This window comes from Helianthus annuus, chromosome 4, assembly GCF_002127325.2.
Source record: "Helianthus annuus cultivar XRQ/B chromosome 4, HanXRQr2.0-SUNRISE, whole genome shotgun sequence".
NCBI lineage: Eukaryota > Viridiplantae > Streptophyta > Magnoliopsida > Asterales > Asteraceae > Helianthus > Helianthus annuus.
The window spans coordinates 169643599-169662962 of NC_035436.2; the positions used below are offsets into that span (position 1 = coordinate 169643599).

The following is a 19364-nucleotide window of genomic DNA, read 5'->3' on the forward strand; positions in this document are numbered from 1 at the left end:
TCTATAAAGATTATAGTGATATAAAATAAAATATACAAATTATTAATTTATAAACAATAGATATTAGGATATTTATTTAAAACTTATAGTAACCACCTCTCGTGTGGTATTTCATATCTAGGTTAACCTCTACGTTCATTCTCTTGGAAGTCTCCATCCTTACTAGTGCGTTACTTAAAAGAAATCGCAATGCAACCAACGTGAGTATACTCGATCCCATTTTCGTTTTAAACACATTTGGGTGCAACATGTATTCCATATTCAAATTACACGACACTTGAGTCTTGTTTTTAATCACACTCTATCCACATTTAAACATGAAATAATTTGATGCTTGTTAATCTCTTATGCTATGCAAGTTGAACGTGTTAATCTCAATTCCCTTGAGTCTTGGGGTATTGCGATGTTGAACGATATTTGAACGATATTTGAACGATATTTGAACGATGTTGAACGATATTGAACGATGTTGAACGATATTGAATGGCAAAGTAGTAACATGTATCATTTTATTCATGTTGGATATGAGCACATTTAAACATTTTATTCTACTATGCTATGTATCAAACTTGTATACTCGCCAACGTTTTTGTTGATTGTACTTTAATACATGTTGCAGGTTGATAGATGAAGAATTCAAGAATCAAGTTAGGGTGGACTAGAAACTCACCTAGGAAATAAACTATGGTTGAAAGATGATTTATGTTTTAATCATGTTGAAAGAATGTATTGTTCTTTAGTTTTAATAAAATGATTTAATCTATATTGTCACAATTAGTGTTATGTTGTTTTAAGCAATTTGTTCGTCTCATCCCGATGTTTCCGCCATCGGTTGGGGTGTGACAGATTGGTATCAGAGCCATAACTATAGGGAATTAGGTAGGATTGCCTTATTTTTGCCTAGTCTATAGTAGGAATACTCTGATACCAGATTGGTACCAGAGCCATAACTATAGGGAATTAGGAATGGCTTGCCTAGTCTATAGTTTAGGAGCTTATTCACTATGTGTTGCTTAAAACAACTTCCTTTCTATCTTCTTTGCTTCCCTCTACTTTCTTTTGGACTCTTAATATACATGCCTTTCCTAAGGCTAACACAATACCAACTTGGAGGCTTTGAAGACACTCTTACAACACAATCGAAATGATTCATCAAGATAGGGGTGATTCCCACACTTGGTGATGATTTTCACTCAGCTATACTTTGATTTTTGCATGAAATCTACCCTCAAGTTAGGAGTGATATCCAAACCTTGATGGGAGTTTCCCATTTCATATTCCAGTGGACCCTTATCTTTTGATAAGTACCGACCACACTAGGGTACGATGTTATTAAGTTAGAGGTGAAACTCGCATCTTGTTTAACTAGTCCCACTCCTTGATTTTCATTCTCGCCAAAGTTTCGATTTTCCCAATCGATTAAGGACGTGTAGTAACTGGAAGGACAAATATCGTTAATCGCTTCTCGACGAGAGTATTTGTCCATTAGGCCAAAGCATGTTTCCTTAATTTGAAAAGGACTTCGATTTACTTTGGAATAGTCATATGTTACGTTCCGTGACAATCCATGTTTTACGTTAAATCTCTTTTTATGCTATCTCAATTTTCATGTGTTTTACATTTGTACGATATATCATTTCAATCTAATACATGCATGCTAGTATGTTATACTGGATTCGTGAATACTGGGTTATTCTTATGTGATGAACTTGTCTTTTAACCCACACCTTAACATGTATAGCACTATGCGTAGTGCTATAGGAGTAGTGCCCGCCCGTATTCTAGTGGTTGATGTACGTGAAGTGTGTTATATTTTTGATGAGTATTTAAGCCCCTTTTTACACTTTTAGCCAAGTTTTAAATTTATAAAACACGATATTCACTAACACTAAACACACATATGGGCAAGTGCACCCATCGTGGACGTAGTATAGTGTTGGTAAGATACCGAGGTCGTCCAAGGACACAAGAGCTTTTAATACCGGTTTATCCTCAACGTCTAATCAAATCAAAAAGTGAGAAAAATGTTTTAAACTAAGAAAAATAAAAACTAACTAAATGCTGAAAATAAAAATAAAATAAAAACAGATAGACAAGATGAATCACTTGGATCCGACACGTGTATTAGTATAACCTTTGATTATTTTCGCACTTTTGCACTTGTTTAAGAGATTATCTTAGTTATTGTAGTAGGCCCCTCTTTTGAAGGCGACGTTACCCTCAACCCAGTAGTTTGAGTCAGCAAGGATACAATCCTAAAGGGTCGGATTATTGAAAGATAATGAATTAAGTTATTAATGCAAATTGTGGTAGGCCCTGCTTTTGGCGGTGACGTTACCCTCGGCTAAGTAGTCTGAGTCAGCAGGGATACAGTCCTAAATAGCCGGGTTATAGTATTAATAGTAGTTAACTTATGAGGGGGTCAAAGAGTTTGGATCCCCGCCATCCAATACCTATGGGCATTGAAGGAGATCCTAATAAATTTGACCCAGGTCCCAAGCAGGACCTCTAAACGCTGAACAAGGGCAAGACCCTTACCAAACCGTTCCCTTAACCCCCGACCAGGTAGCCAACATACCTCCATATAGACCGTGGAGATATGAATGGTGAAAATCTTTTATTTTATATAGACAGTAAAATAATGCCAAGACACCACGGACAAACGATAAGGAAAGATCACCTTCAACATAAGTAACTAGTTATTAAAGTCATTAATACAAAACCAAATAAAAAGTGCAAAAGATTAAAAATAAAAAGTATTATACTAAACACTTGTCTTCACCAAGTGATGTAAGAGACTTAGGCAAACATGGCCTTGATTGTCAAGAACTCTTACGATCAATCTTGGATCCCGAGACGACTCACACACTCTATGATGGACAATGGATGATGGTGGTGGATGATGGTGTTATGGTGGTGGTGGGTGGTGGATGAAGTGTGAGAGAGGTGGTGTGCCAAGGGATGAGAGAGAATGAAGCCAAGCTCCTCTATTTATAGGCTGAACAGAAGGCTGGACACGGCCCCGTGTCCAGCGGACACGGCCCCGTGCCCGTCTGACATTCTCTCACTTCATTAATTGTAATTGCGAATTACAATTAATGCGCCTGCTGTACTTTCACCACGCCCCTGTGCTCGCTGGACACGGCCCCGTGGTGGGCAATGGAAGCTTCTACTGGTTTGTCTTTTCTGCTGCTTCCTGGGCACGCCCCCGTGTTCACTGGACACGGGGCGTGTTCAGACTCTGTTTCTTCTCCTTTGCTTTGGGAGGTGCCGTTGAGGGTCCGGGCAGTCTACTTTTGTTCCTTTTCTTGTATTTATGCTAGAATTAGTTGTCTTTTTGCTTCTTTTGTGATTTTGAGCTCATTTAATCCTGAAAATACAAAAGGAAGACAAAAACACTCTTTTTCCAACATTAGTACTTAAAAAGGGTTAGTTTTATGCCTTAATTGATGTGATTTATATGTTGCATTTTACACACATCAAATATCCCCACACTTGAACTTTTGCTTGTCCTCAAGCAAAACTCTTTAAATGTGGCTTACACTCCCAAATGGAATAGGTAGAAGAGAAAGTTTTTGGCTTGTCATAGAGTGTCGGGAATCCAAGGTCTTTGTAAGTTTTATTTTTATTTATTTACAATCCTATTCGTTATGATTTATTTTGAACGTTTCATAAGATAAATTACTTATTTGGGCATAGCATGCCTTATTAAAATTCCATTTATATACAAGTTCACATACCTCACGGGAGATCACTCAACACTCGGCCGAAGGTGTATATTTTAGTGAATCACTCGAGAGCGGCACGGAACTTACGCCTTCCATAGGCTTGCCAAGCAATCAATCCTCCTCCTTTTTAACTTTTTACCTTTGTAAATATCAAGAGGACTTTTGGGGTGAAGGGTTAGGCTTGGGTTAAAGGTGGGTGGTTGGTTAGTGGTTAGTAAAAAGGGCGAAAATCGTAACAAGCGTCGGTTTTCGTGAAGTACCTTGTTTTTAGTGACTTTTTATTTTGAAGTATTTCTCCAAACAAGCTTTTATAGCTTTTGTTTGTTTTTGACTTCATCATCAATTTATTTTATTTTATTTTATTATTTTTTTTTGATCGTCACATAAAAAGGTGAGTTTACGAAAAAGCGAGCTTGTTACTAAAATAAAGGGTGAAAAATAAAAAGGTTTTTGGTGGGTAAAAAGGGTTTTGGGGTAATGAAATGAAAGGTTTAGGCTCAAAGGGGCTATCTAGGGGGATTTTGGGTAGGTAAAAAAATGAGAAATAATGGTTTTGAAAGAAAAATGGTTAGTCCTAATGCCTCCATCATTTACTTACTTGGGTTTAAGTTGGTAAGGACCGGGAATGTATCGTCGTGGCAAGTTCTAGATTTGTAAGAACCGAGCGGCTATTCACACAAGAAATGAAAAAAAATGAGCATTTAATCTAAATATGTGTATTTTTATGCTCAATAAAGGCTCAAAACTCACTTTTGTGGGAATGGGTTTTTAATGTGACCAAGTATATATAATCGAATTTTTAACTAGACTTGTTATACCGTTTCATAATTTTCTTATGTTGGTTCTTTTTTTTTATCACGACGCTATCGGTTGTAAACTTGTAAAAATATAACCTTTTTAGAACTTGTTATTCCCAACTTAAACTAAGATAAGTAAATAAAAAAAATGAAAAAGTTTTTGAAAAAAATTTGGGGTGTTTAGCGGTTCCAATAGAGTTTTGTGTAAGGCTTGTGTTTAGGATTTTGCAAAATTTCAAGGTTTTAGCATCCCCCCCACACTTAAATTACACATTGTCCTCAATGTGTCCAAAAATAAAGTTTTTGGTTGATTAGAATGTATAAAAGTGGGTTAAAAAGCAAAGATTTATGTTACTGGCATCCTGGACACGGCCCCGTGTTGACCGGGCACGGCCCCGTGGTCAAGTGCCAGTAACAAAAATTACAGAATTGAAACAGAAGCCTGGACACGGGGGCGTGTCCGCTGAACACGGCCCGTGTCCAGTTACCTGAACTGGGTGATTTTCTGCAGGGGCTCAGCACGGGGCCGTGTTGGTTGGGCACGGCCCGTGCTGAGCCTTCTGTGATGGAGATTTTTGTCGGGTTGCTCTGTTCTTCGTGCATGGTTCCATTTTTCTCGTTCCCTTTTTCATCCATTACCACCATGAGTGTGTTTTATTCTGCAAAAACTAAAAGATTAAACTAAACTAAGGATAGATCCGCGGAATGCCTCCGTGGTGCGCCACGTTTATAAGGGTCCTTGGCTAGACCCGATTCCAGGTTATATATCTTCTGAGTGGAGTGCCTTGCTTCCCAAGTTACACCGTCGGAGAGCGGCATCCAAGCTTGAATCAATAACCTTCATGTAATTGACTGGGTCGTCGTCCTCTATTCTCTTCCCAACTCCGAACTTCACCTCATCATCCCCATACCTCAAAGTCAGTGTCCCGTCATTCATGTCTACCACTGCTTGTGCTGTGGCAAGGAAGGGTCTCCCTAGTATAAGGGGGACCTCGGTGTCTTCCTCCATGTCGAGTATGACAAAGTCAACTGGATAAACGAATCTGCTTACCCTTACCAAGACATTCTCGATGACACCTTGTGGGAACTTGACTGATCGATCAGCGAGTTGTATGCTTATTTTTGTAGGGCTCGTGGTTCCCAAGCCAAGCCTTTTGAACATCGATGAGGGCATGAGGTTAATGCTAGCCCCTAAGTCGGCCAAGGCATTGCGAACGGGTGATTCCCCTATTGAGCATGGAATCGTGAAACTTCCGGGATCGATTTTCTTTTGGGGTAGTTTATTGAGTACGAGGGCAGAGCATTCTTCGCCTAAATTAACTAATTGCAAATTTTCAATTTTCTTTTTATGTGTAAGGAAGTCCCTCATAAATTTAGAGTATTTGGGCATTTGGGTTAGGACTTCGATAAAAGGAATATTGACATGCAATTGTTTTAACAGACTTTCGAATTTTGCGAACTGCTCATTGGTCTTTTGACGAATTAACCTACCGGGGTACGGAACTCGAGGAGCCTTGGTAGGCTCTGGTGATGGGGGAGAGTTCTTTTCCTGCAGATGTGTTGGCATTGTTTCTTCCGCAGGTGGAGGTACTTCTGCAGGCCCTACGGTGCGGTTTCGTAGTGTGATGAGGTGAACTTGCGCCTTTGGGTTTGTTTCGGTATTGCTAGGAAATGCGCCTTGCGGTCTCTCGGAAAAATTTTGTGCTAGTTGATTTATTTGTTTTTCTATGTTTTGAATGCTAGCTTGTTGATTCCTAAAATTAGATTCTAATTGTAGAAATCTTTCCGAGTTTTTCTTATCAGTGTCAGAGACGAGGCGAGATATAGTATCTTCGAGCCTTTCTCGTCCACCTTGTTGTTGAGTGAAATTTTGTGACTCATTTCTTGATTGCTGAAAGTTTGTTCGTTGGGTTTGTTGGTTACTACTATTGCCGGTTTCCCTCCAACCAAGGTTTGGGTGGTTTCGCCATCCTTGGTTGTAAGTTCCCGTTGGAGGACCCGACGGCCTAGGTCTATTATCAATGTAGTTTACCATTTCTTGTTGATCGTCCGTTTCTTTCATGCAACTCCAATTTTCATGTGACCCACCACACCCTTCACAAGCCATAACCGAGACTGTTTTTGTCATTTCTAATTTTTTTATTTTTGAAGAAAGGGCCTCGATTTGGGCTTGTAAAGAAGTGCTTTCGTCGACCTTATGGGCGCCCGGGGCGATAGACTTATTTCCCCGGGGAGTGTGCCATTGAAAATTGGTTTGAGCAATTTCCTCAATCTGATTATATATTTCGTGTGGGCGTCGATTACCTAAAAGTCCCCCGGAGCTAGAATCAAGTGTCTGCCTAGTGTGTGGCAACAATCCATTGTAGAAAGTGGATACTTGTTGCCATATTGCGAGGCCGTGATGGGGACACTTGCGTAATAGCTCCTTGAACCTTTCCCAAGTTTCATATAAGGATTCCCCGTCCTCTTGTGAGTATGTATTAATTTCAGCCATTAATTTAGCAGTTTTAGCAGGAGGGAAATACTTATATAGAAATTTTTGGGCTAGTTCATCCCAGGTGTTTACCGATCCAGCTGGGAGGGTGTTGAGCCAAGCTTTCGCTCGGTCTTTCAGTGAGAATGGAAACATACGGAGGCGGATGGCGTCGTCTGATGCTCCATTGATCCGAAAGGTATCACATATTTCTAAGAAATTAGTTATATGTAGATGAGGATCCTCGTCCGCAAGCCCGTGGAAGGTTGCGGAGTTTTGGAGCATTTGTATCAAACGCGGTCGAAGTTCGAAGTTATTGGCTTCGACATTCGGAGCATTGATAGCGGCGCCTAGATTACCTACGGTGGGCCGTAGATATTCCATAAGGGTACGTTGGTCCGCCATTGGGGGTGGATCACCCGAAACCTTCTCTTGGTTTTTGGCTTTTAACCTTTTTCTGAGAAAGCGTTCGGGTTCTTCTAGCGGTTCCTTTATGTCTTTATTGGAACTGGAGCTCATACACTACGTGAGGATGGCGTCGGGTTCCAAGTCCTGCAATAAAAACAAAAAAGAATGTCGGTCAGAAGGTTCACCACGGCCCCGTGTTGAGCGAACACGGCCCCGTGGTCGGAATTACAGTGATTGTTTTTCAGATCCCAGTTACTGGAAGTTGGACACGGCCCCGTGTTGCACCGGCACGACCCCGTGGTCAGCCTTCTGTAACTTGAAAAACAAAAACTGCCAGTAACGATGCTGAGCACGTCCCGTGTCCGACCAGGCACGGCCCCGTGCTGAGCTCTGCAGAAGCTGAAAATCTAAGAAAAAATCCTAAAATATTAAAGAAAAATAAAAATATGATTAGGCCGTTGATTCCTAACTTTCTTAAAATCCTTGTGTCCCCGGCAGCGGCGCCAAAAACTTGATGTGCGTGAAGTGTGTTATATTTTTGATGAGTATTTAAGCCCCTTTTTACACTTTTAGCCAAGTTTTAAATTTATAAAACACGATATTCACTAACACTAAACACACATATGGGCAAGTGCACCCATCGTGGACGTAGTATAGTGTTGGTAAGATACCGAGGTCGTCCAAGGACACAAGAGCTTTTAATACCGGTTTATCCTCAACGTCTAATCAAATCAAAAAGTGAGAAAAATGTTTTAAACTAAGAAAAATAAAAACTAACTAAATGCTGAAAATAAAAATAAAATAAAAACAGATAGACAAGATGAATCACTTGGATCCGACACGTGTATTAGTATAACCTTTGATTATTTTCGCACTTTTGCACTTGTTTAAGAGATTATCTTAGTTATTGTAGTAGGCCCCTCTTTTGAAGGCGACGTTACCCTCAACCCAGTAGTTTGAGTCAGCAAGGATACAATCCTAAAGGGTCGGATTATTGAAAGATAATGAATTAAGTTATTAATGCAAATTGTGGTAGGCCCCGCTTTTGGCGGTGACGTTACCCTCGGCTAAGTAGTCTGAGTCAGCAGGGATACAGTCCTAAATAGCCGGGTTATAGTATTAATAGTAGTTAACTTATGAGGGGGTCAAAGAGTTTGGATCCCCGCCATCCAATACCTATGGGCATTGAAGGAGATCCTACTAAATTTGACCCAGGTCCCAAGCAGGACCTCTAAACGCTGAACAAGGGCAAGACCCTTACCAAACCGTTCCCTTAACCCCCGACCAGGTAGCCAACATACCTCCATATAGACCGTGGAGATATGAATGGTGAAAATCTTTTATTTTATATAGACAGTAAAATAATGCCAAGACACCACGGACAAACGATAAGGAAAGATCACCTTCAACATAAGTAACTAGTTATTAAAGTCATTAATACAAAACCAAATAAAAAGTGCAAAAGATTAAAAATAAAAAGTATTATACTAAACACTTGTCTTCACCAAGTGATGTAAGAGACTTAGGCAAACATGGCCTTGATTGTCAAGAACTCTTACGATCAATCTTGGATCCCGAGACGACTCACACACTCTACGATGGACAATGGATGATGGTGGTGGATGATGGTGTTATGGTGGTGGTGGGTGGTGGATGAAGTGTGAGAGAGGTGGTGTGCCAAGGGATGAGAGAGAATGAAGCTAAGCTCCTCTATTTATAGGCTGAACAGAAGGCTGGACACGGCCCCGTGTCCGCTGGACACGGCCCCGTGCCCGTCTGACATTCTCTCACTTCATTAATTGTAATTGCGAATTACAATTAACGCGCCTGCTGTACTTTCACCACGCCCCCGTGCTCGCTGGACACGGCCCCGTGGTGGGCAATGGAAGCTTCTACTGGTTTGTCTTTTCTGCTGCTTCCTGGGCACGCCCCCGTGTTCACTGGACACGGGGCGTGTTCAGACTCTGTTTCTTCTCCTTTGCTTTGGGAGGTGCTGTTGAGGGTCCGGGCAGTCTACTTTTGTTCCTTTTCTTGTATTTATGCTAGAATTAGTTGTCTTTTTTGCTTCTTTTGTGATTTTGAGCTCATTTAATCCTGAAAATACAAAAGGAAGACAAAAACACTCTTTTTCCAACATTAGTACTTAAAAAGGGTTAGTTTTATGCCTTAATTGATGTGATTTATATGTTGCATTTTACACACATCAGTGGTCATGTTAAATCTTTCAATTGCGGTACACGATGGGTTGACATGTTTATTCACATGTAAGTGATACGTTAATCTTGTTAACTAAGTATGTCATGTGAATTGTTCTAAATTTTATGCTACTACTCATATTACCCAAAAATGGAAAGTTATAATCAAGATAGGAGTGATTTCCTTACCTTCACGATTAACTTCGCTCAAATTTCAACTTCACCAATGAGCTAGGGGTGATTTCCTTACCTCAGAGGTAGTTACCAACTCTTTTTCGTTCTCAATGAAACTTTATATTTTAACGTTATTTTCATTTCAAGCTTGAAGACACGAATTGCACTATCTTCGCAATCTAAAACAAATAATAATATTCTCTCGCGAACAAACTAAATTTACGATGCTTGCATATCTATGTAACACTACGTGAAATGCATGATTATGCTATGTGAAACTAGTTAAACCTTTTATATATGCTATGTGAAACTAATTGAACATTTTGTATGCCATGTGAAACTATATATGCTATGTGACGCATTCATTATGCTATGTGAAACTCATCTATTCTTTCTTTTGAATCTTGAAGTCTTTCTCTTAGATTTCGAGGACGAAATCTCCTAAAGTAGGGGAGACTGTAATATCCGCCAAAAACGAATATCTAAAATCCGACCCGTTTTGAAATCCGAATCCTAACTCTTGAAACTTCATAATTTTTTCGCGAATTTATTTAGATATTTTATGCTTTTTAAATCTAAATTATCAATATAGTTGTTTATCTAATTAATTTAACTAATTTAAAAGTTTATATATATAATAAATAAACTAGTTAATTATTTAACTATTGAATTTAAAAAAAAGGTTTTATATGTGTAAACTAGTTAGGTATGAGTTTTAGGATGAATAACCAAGTTAGTGGCAATTATTACAAATATATAAGTCAAGGGGCCTTATTGTAACATTTTAAAGTCTAAACGAAAAATGGAAATAAATATGCAGACCGCGGGCTCGAACCCGATTCTCCACCGTGAACGAACGACAATCAAACCGCTGCACCACAATAGATGTTTGGTGCAAATCATATAACTATTTAAATCTTACATGCATGTTATATGTTTCTTCTTTGAAAACTGAATTGCCGCCCAAAAGGTTGATCACAGCGAGTAACAGGCTGTGTTTCCTTTTCTTTTCAATAATTCTGATTTCCCGATTGATTGGTCGTTTCCTTATTTACGTATGATGAATCTAGACACTTTCACCACCAAAATACTACACATACCATCCCTCGCAACTTGTTTCCATTTCTGTTTCGCTGAATTTACGAGACCAAAACGTGTAGAGTTATCATCCTTTCCTTTTCGGCTTGAACTTGATTGATGAGATGGAATAAGATTACGCGTTTCCTATTTTGCCTTCGATAAAACAAGCTTATAAATATCTCCCTTGTCTTCATTCTTAAGAGCCATGACCTTTATCTTTTCTTTCTTGAACCGCCGCTGTCGAATACCCAACCTCCGGCTGACGTTGGCTGGATCTTCGGTGACGTCAAGAGCTTCTGTCCTTGCTTACTACAAAAGAATAAACCGTTAGCCTCGCCACGGGGGACCCCGGGAGGGGGATCCGTGACCAAGCTCCGGCGTGAGAGTAAGTAAACTTGCCGGGAAAGATAAGGAGTATTTTCCGATGAAGATATTCACCGGAAAGTTCCTCTCTTGGTGTGAATCTAGTTAACGAGTTATATGCAATAAATGTGAGGAATGTTGGTCGGGATTTAATGAGGGAGGAGTTAATGAGAGTAGTAAATGAGAAGTTGCCGGAGATTATGCTTACTTGAGCTCTATCTTCCTCCCTTCTTATATAATGGCTAACCCTTATCTTATCGAGGACTTTCCCCATGTTATTGGACGGTATTCGGAGTTTCTTGGGAAAGTCAGACACGTGTCTGACCCTCAATGGTGCGCTGCCCCCTTTCCATTAATGCTCAGCCGGATAAGTACAATGATTTAGACCGGATACTCTTTCTATCAAGCATTAAATGAGCCTGTTTCTCCTTAGCTGTTTCCCGCTCATCTCAAACGAAGGAGAAACCTTAATGAACAAGGATATTCTATCCGATGGGCTTTTAAGTAATTGGGCTCCAAAAGAGAAAGGCCCAAAGCGGGTAAAGTGGGCTTCCCCACTGGCCCGTCGTCAAGTCATCTTTAGTCCCTGGTTCTGAGACCCGAGGCTCATGATCCGGGGCTGAGTCACAACTGCTTAAGAGAATTGGTTTCTCTTTTGGTGGGCCCACTCCGGGTCAGTTACTGCTTGCCGTCTCCATTAATCATGATATCGCCGAATCGACTGTAGCGGGAATTAACTCCCTAGTAGCACGTGCCCATTTTTAAATTTTTGAAGCGACCACTGATGTGACGGTTACTTGCATGTCAGCAATGATCTCTTTAAATACCCCCTTTTAGTCTCTTCCGATTTCTCATTCAAATTTCCCAACTTCCTTTTCTTACCTGTAACCATCTTCCCCATTCATCATTTCCTCTAATCCTGAGTCGTTGTGGCCGGTCCTCGATAAGGTCTATCTTGACGGTGAAGGACCTGAAATCCTTCGTTGAGGCATACAATATTCCAGATAGGTTTTCTCCTTCCTTGCCCGGCCCCAGTGAATCGGCAGAATGTACGCCGGACAAGATACCCATTTACACTCTCGCCTTTTCTTCCTGTGGGGTCCGATACCCCCTTTCTACCTTCAAGATCTCTCTGCTCCGTCATTTTGGTGTTCATTTCTCAAAGATTCATCCTTTGGGGTTCATGAGGGTGGTTCATTTCGAACTGTCCTGTGCCGCTATCTCAGGGGAACCCTCTGTCCCTTTGTTCTGTATGTTTTACCGGCTTATTTCCGACGGAGACTGGTTCACCTTCGCTAAGCGGCAAAACAGTGTTTCGAGGCCTTGCTACAGTTTCATGCCAACCTCTACCTATCCAAAGGACTGGAAGTGCAGATTCATCTTCGTTTCTGCAGCCAAGCTGCCGGAGTCCCCAGTGCCAAAGGATCTTGACGCCGTTATTGAAGACACTATCCCTACCCTATTCGCGGGTGAGACCATTCAGTGGAAAAGGATGTGTGACAACCCAACGAGGGCTTTTACTTTCTCCGAAGGGATGCTTGCTATGGGCGGTCTCAGCCCCTCCTACCCAGTTCGTCCGAGAGCTTTTTTCGGCAAGAAAGGTACTTCCTTGCTCTTGGTTTGCTTCTTACAACCATCTCCTTTTTTATGCCTTTGGGAACCCGTAGTCATCTTTAGTGTTTTCTTTTTGTGCAGAGATAACTTTGTGGCGGCTTCTCCAGGGTGATTCTAAGGATGTAAAATATGTGGTTGATGATGAGGTTGATCCCAGGTTGAACGCAGAGGTGCAAGTTGCGGGGGGATCCGTCCAGGCAGGTGTGACAACCCTCACAAAACCAGGTATCCGTACGATTTAATTAATAATTAATTGCTACTTAATTACTGTGCTTACTTGAAATTACTGATGAACTGCTACTTGATTTCTGATACTTGTATATCCCTGCATCATACTTTACATACCGTCACTACATTATTTACATACTGAACTCTAGTGACAAACATGATGCACAAAAGCACAATAGCACTATGAACGGATAACCTATTGAACATGCTGATAAAGCCAGCATCAGGCAGATACTGCCTCTAAGGCCTGTATGAGCCAGAAATATTTTACTACACCCATAGTGAGTGCAGGGATACAAGGGTTGTAGAACTGCGTCTCTAGGAATAAGTTACGATGACTGGATGTGCCTAAAACATACAATGAGCACAAAACACAGCACTTTAATTTACCATTCAGCTTCTAGCTGGCTAATAAAGTGCCAAAACATGAGGAAAATATTCCTGACACTTTGGGGAATAAGTTGTGTCACTAAAAATGGTATTTATGACACTTTAAAGCTTTGTTAAGCGCTTTAACGGATTACTATCCAACCGAACAACCGGACTATACCCGGAACATAAAAATATTGACATTAACAATATTGATCTTTTTCTGAGCCAGTTAGGGTCCCTGAACACCCTAACACCCGCGTTAAAGCACAACACTCAACTAACCAAGTTAATCCCTAAATCTTACTTAGTTAACCTAACTAAACATCAACTAATCTAGTTGGAATCGAACTAGGGACCCCCCTCCCCCTTGGGCCGATCGGTCACCTTGTGACCTTGACATGTACCATTTCCAATATTTTATTTCCTTGGTCTCATATCTAGAGGACACAAGGACCAATGGTTCCTAAACTCACAAATTGCCTATAAGTAACTAGTGGTGGCACAAGAGATCTTACACTCCACACAACTCCACAAAATTACTCTCTCCCTCTTGCTCTAAGTCACGGCCGAACACCCCCCTTGACACCCCATCCATTTTCGAGTTTGGTCTTCAAGTTCCAAGCATATACAAGTGTTACGGGTCACATACGAGGAGCCTTGGAGCAAACGGAAGACGAAGGACCTCTCTATCTAGCTTTTATCCACGCATTTTTCGCATAGATTCTTCCCTAGCCTCGAGCTAGAGGTATAATGCTTAAAACACTCTCTTGAACTATTCTAAAGTGGTTAATATGTTATGTAACGGTTAAAATTGGGAAACTTGCAATTTGAAGCACAAAAGTTGTCACACCCCGATTTCCACGTGTCACCGGTGGGCCCGGTGTGGGGTACAGTGACGTAGTTGGCATCGTCATAGACAAACAACACAATATAGTAATGCACAGCGGAAGCAGAATAGATACATTTCAACTTTAATTAAAATGACATAATAAACATCATAAGTAGTTGAAACGGATCCACAGGCGGATCAAATAAAAATAAGAATAAATTGTTCAACAGATATTTTGTCGTCCGAGCTTGCGGATCCACACGCTCTTATGTTACAGCCACCATTGGGCTGGCTGACTAGTTTTTGATCATTCATTCTCTTTATTTATTTATTTTCTTTTTTTTATTTTATTTTTTTTATGTAAAACCCTTATTCAATAAAAACATTCTTAATTAAAATAGTTCTGCTTTTAATTCTTTTTTTTCTCTCTTAAAATGTTATCAACATAAATAAGTATCATGTTCATTTTTTTTCTTTTATAACAATCCTCTAACGTAAATAAATTGTCAAAATTATATCTATAAAGATTATAGTGATATAAAATAAAATATACAAATTATTAATTTATAAACAATAGATATTAGGATATTTATTTAAAACTTATAGTAACCACCTCTCGTGTGGTATTTCATATCTAGGTTAACCTCTACGTTCATTCTCTTGGAAGTCTCCATCCTTACTAGTGCGTTACTTAAAAGAAATCGCAATGCAACCAACGTGAGTATACTCGATCCCATTTTCGTTTTAAACACATTTGGGTGCAACATGTATTCCATATTCAAATTACACGACACTTGAGTCTTGTTTTTAATCACACTCTATCCACATTTAAACATGAAATAATTTGATGCTTGTTAATCTCTTATGCTATGCAAGTTGAACGTGTTAATCTCAATTCCCTTGTGTCTTGGGGTATTGCGATGTTGAACGATATTTGAACGATATTTGAACGATATTTGAACGATGTTGAACGATATTGAACGATGTTGAACGATATTGAATGGCAAAGTAGTAACATGTATCATTTTATTCATGTTGGATATGAGCACATTTAAACATTTTATTCTACTATGCTATGTATCAAACTTGTATACTCGCCAACGTTTTTGTTGATTGTACTTTAATACATGTTGCAGGTTGATAGATGAAGAATTCAAGAATCAAGTTAGGGTGGACTAGAAACTCACCTAGGAAATAAACTATGGTTGAAAGATGATTTATGTTTTAATCATGTTGAAAGAATGTATTGTTCTTTAGTTTTAATAAAATGATTTAATCTATATTGTCACAATTAGTGTTATGTTGTTTTAAGCAATTTGTTCGTCTCATCCCGATGTTTCCGCCATCGGTTGGGGTGTGACAGATTGGTATCAGAGCCATAACTATAGGGAATTAGGTAGGATTGCCTTATTTTTGCCTAGTCTATAGTAGGAGTACTCTGATACCAGATTGGTACCAGAGCCATAACTATAGGGAATTAGGAATGGCTTGCCTAGTCTATAGTTTAGGAGCTTATTCACTATGTGTTGCTTAAAACAACTTCCTTTCTATCTTCTTTGCTTCCCTCTACTTTCTTTTGGACTCTTAATATACATGCCTTTCCTAAGGCTAACACAATACCAACTTGGAGGCTTTGAAGACACTCTTACAACACAATCGAAATGATTCATTAAGATAGGGGTGATTCCCACACTTGGTGATGATTTTCACTCAGCTATACTTTGATTTTTGCATGAAATCTACCCTCAAGTTAGGAGTGATATCCAAACCTTGATGGGAGTTTCCCATTTCATATTCCAGTGGACCCTTATCTTTTGATAAGTACCGACCACACTAGGGTACGATGTTATTAAGTTAGAGGTGAAACTCGCATCTTGTTTAACTAGTCCCACTCCTTGATTTTCATTCTCGCCAAAGTTTCGATTTTCCCAATCGATTAAGGACGTGTAGTAACTGGAAGGACAAATATCGTTAATCGCTTCTCGACGAGAGTATTTGTCCATTAGGCCAAAGCATGTTTCCTTAATTTGAAAAGGACTTCGATTTACTTTGGAATAGTCATATGTTACGTTCCGTGACAATCCATGTTTTACGTTAAATCTCTTTTTATGCTATCTCAATTTTCATGTGTTTTACATTTGTACGATATATCATTTCAATCTAATACATGCATGCTAGTATGTTATACTGGATTCGTGAATACTGGGTTATTCTTATGTGATGAACTTGTCTTTTAACCCACACCTTAACATGTATAGCACTATGCGTAGTGCTATAGGAGTAGTGCCCGCCCGTATTCTAGTGGTTGATGTGCGTGAAGTGTGTTATATTTTTTATGAGTATTTAAGCCCCTTTTTACACTTTTAGCCAAGTTTTAAATTTATAAAACACGATATTCACTAACACTAAACACACATATGGGCAAGTGCACCCATCGTGGACGTAGTATAGTGTTGGTAAGATACCGAGGTCGTCCAAGGACACAAGAGCTTTTAATACCGGTTTATCCTCAACGTCTAATCAAATCAAAAAGTGAGAAAAATGTTTTAAACTAAGAAAAATAAAAACTAACTAAATGCTGAAAATAAAAATAAAATAAAAACAGATAGACAAGATGAATCACTTGGATCCGACACGTGTATTAGTATAACCTTTGATTATTTTCGCACTTTTGCACTTGTTTAAGAGATTATCTTAGTTATTGTAGTAGGCCCCTCTTTTGAAGGCGACGTTACCCTCAACCCAGTAGTTTGAGTCAGCAAGGATACAATCCTAAAGGGTCGGATTATTGAAAGATAATGAATTAAGTTATTAATGCAAATTGTGGTAGGCCCCGCTTTTGGCGGTGACGTTACCCTCGGCTAAGTAGTCTGAGTCAGCAGGGATACAGTCCTAAATAGCCGGGTTATAGTATTAATAGTAGTTAACTTATGAGGGGGTCAAAGAGTTTGGATCCCCGCCATCCAATACCTATGGGCATTGAAGGAGATCCTAATAAATTTGACCCAGGTCCCAAGCAGGACCTCTAAACGCTGAACAAGGGCAAGACCCTTACCAAACCGTTCCCTTAACCCCCGACCAGGTAGCCAACATACCTCCATATAGACCGTGGAGATATGAATGGTGAAAATCTTTTATTTTATATAGACAGTAAAATAATGCCAAGACACCACGGACAAACGATAAGGAAAGATCACCTTCAACATAAGTAACTAGTTATTAAAGTCATTAATACAAAACCAAATAAAAAGTGCAAAAGATTAAAAATAAAAAGTATTATACTAAACACTTGTCTTCACCAAGTGATGTAAGAGACTTAGGCAAACATGGCCTTGATTGTCAAGAACTCTTACGATCAATCTTGGATCCCGAGACGACTCACACACTCTATGATGGACAATGGATGATGGTGGTGGATGATGGTGTTATGGTGGTGGTGGGTGGTGGATGAAGTGTGAGAGAGGTGGTGTGCCAAGGGATGAGAGAGAATGAAGCCAAGCTCCTCTATTTATAGGCTGAACAGAAGGCTGGACACGGCCCCGTGTCCGCTGGACACGGCCCCGTGCCCGTCTGACATTCTCTCACTTCATTAATTGTAATTGCGAATTACAATTAATGCGCCTGCTGTACTTTCACCACGCCCCCGTGCTCGCTGGACACGGCCCCGTGGTGGGCAATGGAAGCTTCTACTGGTTTGTCTTTTCTGCTGCTTCCTGGGCACGCCCCCGTGTTCGCTGGACACGGGGCGTGTTCAGACTCTGTTTCTTCTCCTTTGCTTTGGGAGGTGCCGTTGAGGGTCCGGGCAGTCTACTTTTGTTCCTTTTCTTGTATTTATGCTAGAATTAGTTGTCTTTTTGCTTCTTTTGTGATTTTGAGCTCATTTAATCCTGAAAATACAAAAGGAAGACAAAAACACTCTTTTTCCAACATTAGTACTTAAAAAGGGTTAGTTTTATGCCTTAATTGATGTGATTTATATGTTGCATTTTACACACATCAAATATCCCCACACTTGAACTTTTGCTTGTCCTCAAGCAAAACTCTTTAAATGTGGCTTACACTCCCAAATGGAATAGGTAGAAGAGAAAGTTTTTGGCTTGTCATAGAGTGTCGGGAATCCAAGGTCTTTGTAAGTTTTATTTTTATTTATTTACAATCCTATTCGTTATGATTTATTTTGAACGTTTCATAAGATAAATTACTTATTTGGGCATAGCATGCCTTATTAAAATTCCATTTATATACAAGTTCACATACCTCACGGGAGATCACTCAACACTCGGCCGAAGGTGTATATTTTAGTGAATCACTCGAGAGCGGCACGGAACTTACGCCTTCCATAGGCTTGCCAAGCAATCAATCCTCCTCCTTTTTAACTTTTTACCTTTGTAAATATCAAGAGGACTTTTGGGGTGAAGGGTTAGGCTTGGGTTAAAGGTGGGTGGTTGGTTAGTGGTTAGTAAAAAGGGCGAAAATCGTAACAAGCGTCGGTTTTCGTGAAGTACCTGGTTTTTAGTGACTTTTTATTTTGAAGTATTTCTCCAAACAAGCTTTTATAGCTTTTGTTTGTTTTTGACTTCATCATCAATTTATTTTATTTTATTTTATTATTTTTTTTTTGATCGTCACATAAAAAGGTGAGTTTACGAAAAAGCGAGCTTGTTACTAAAATAAAGGGTGAAAAATAAAAAGGTTTTTGGTGGGTAAAAAGGGTTTTGGGGTAATGAAATGAAAGGTTTAGGCTCAAAGGGGCTATCTAGGGGGATTTTGGGTAGGTAAAAAAATGAGAAATAATGGTTTTGAAAGAAAAATGGTTAGTCCTAATGCCTCCATCATTTACTTACTTGGGTTTAAGTTGGTAAGGACCGGGAATGTATCGTCGTGGCAAGTTCTAGATTTGTAAGAACCGAGCGGCTATTCACACAAGAAATGAAAAAAAATGAGCATTTAATCTAAATATGTGTATTTTTATGCTCAATAAAGGCTCAAAACTCACTTTTGTGGGAATGGGTTTTTAATGTGACCAAGTATATAATCGAATTTTTAACTAGACTTGTTATACCGTTTCATAATTTTCTTATGTTGGTTCTTTTTTTTTTATCA

General features: G+C 39.5%; 1 non-coding gene across 1 annotated transcript; it reads left to right on the forward strand.

Moving 5' to 3' along the window:
- Window positions 1-6918: 6918 nt before the first annotated feature.
- LOC118491952 lies at window positions 6919-7025 on the forward strand. The gene has a single exon (XR_004892397.1). It is a non-coding gene; the product is annotated as a small nucleolar RNA R71 (small nucleolar RNA).
- Window positions 7026-19364: the final 12339 nt, after the last annotated feature.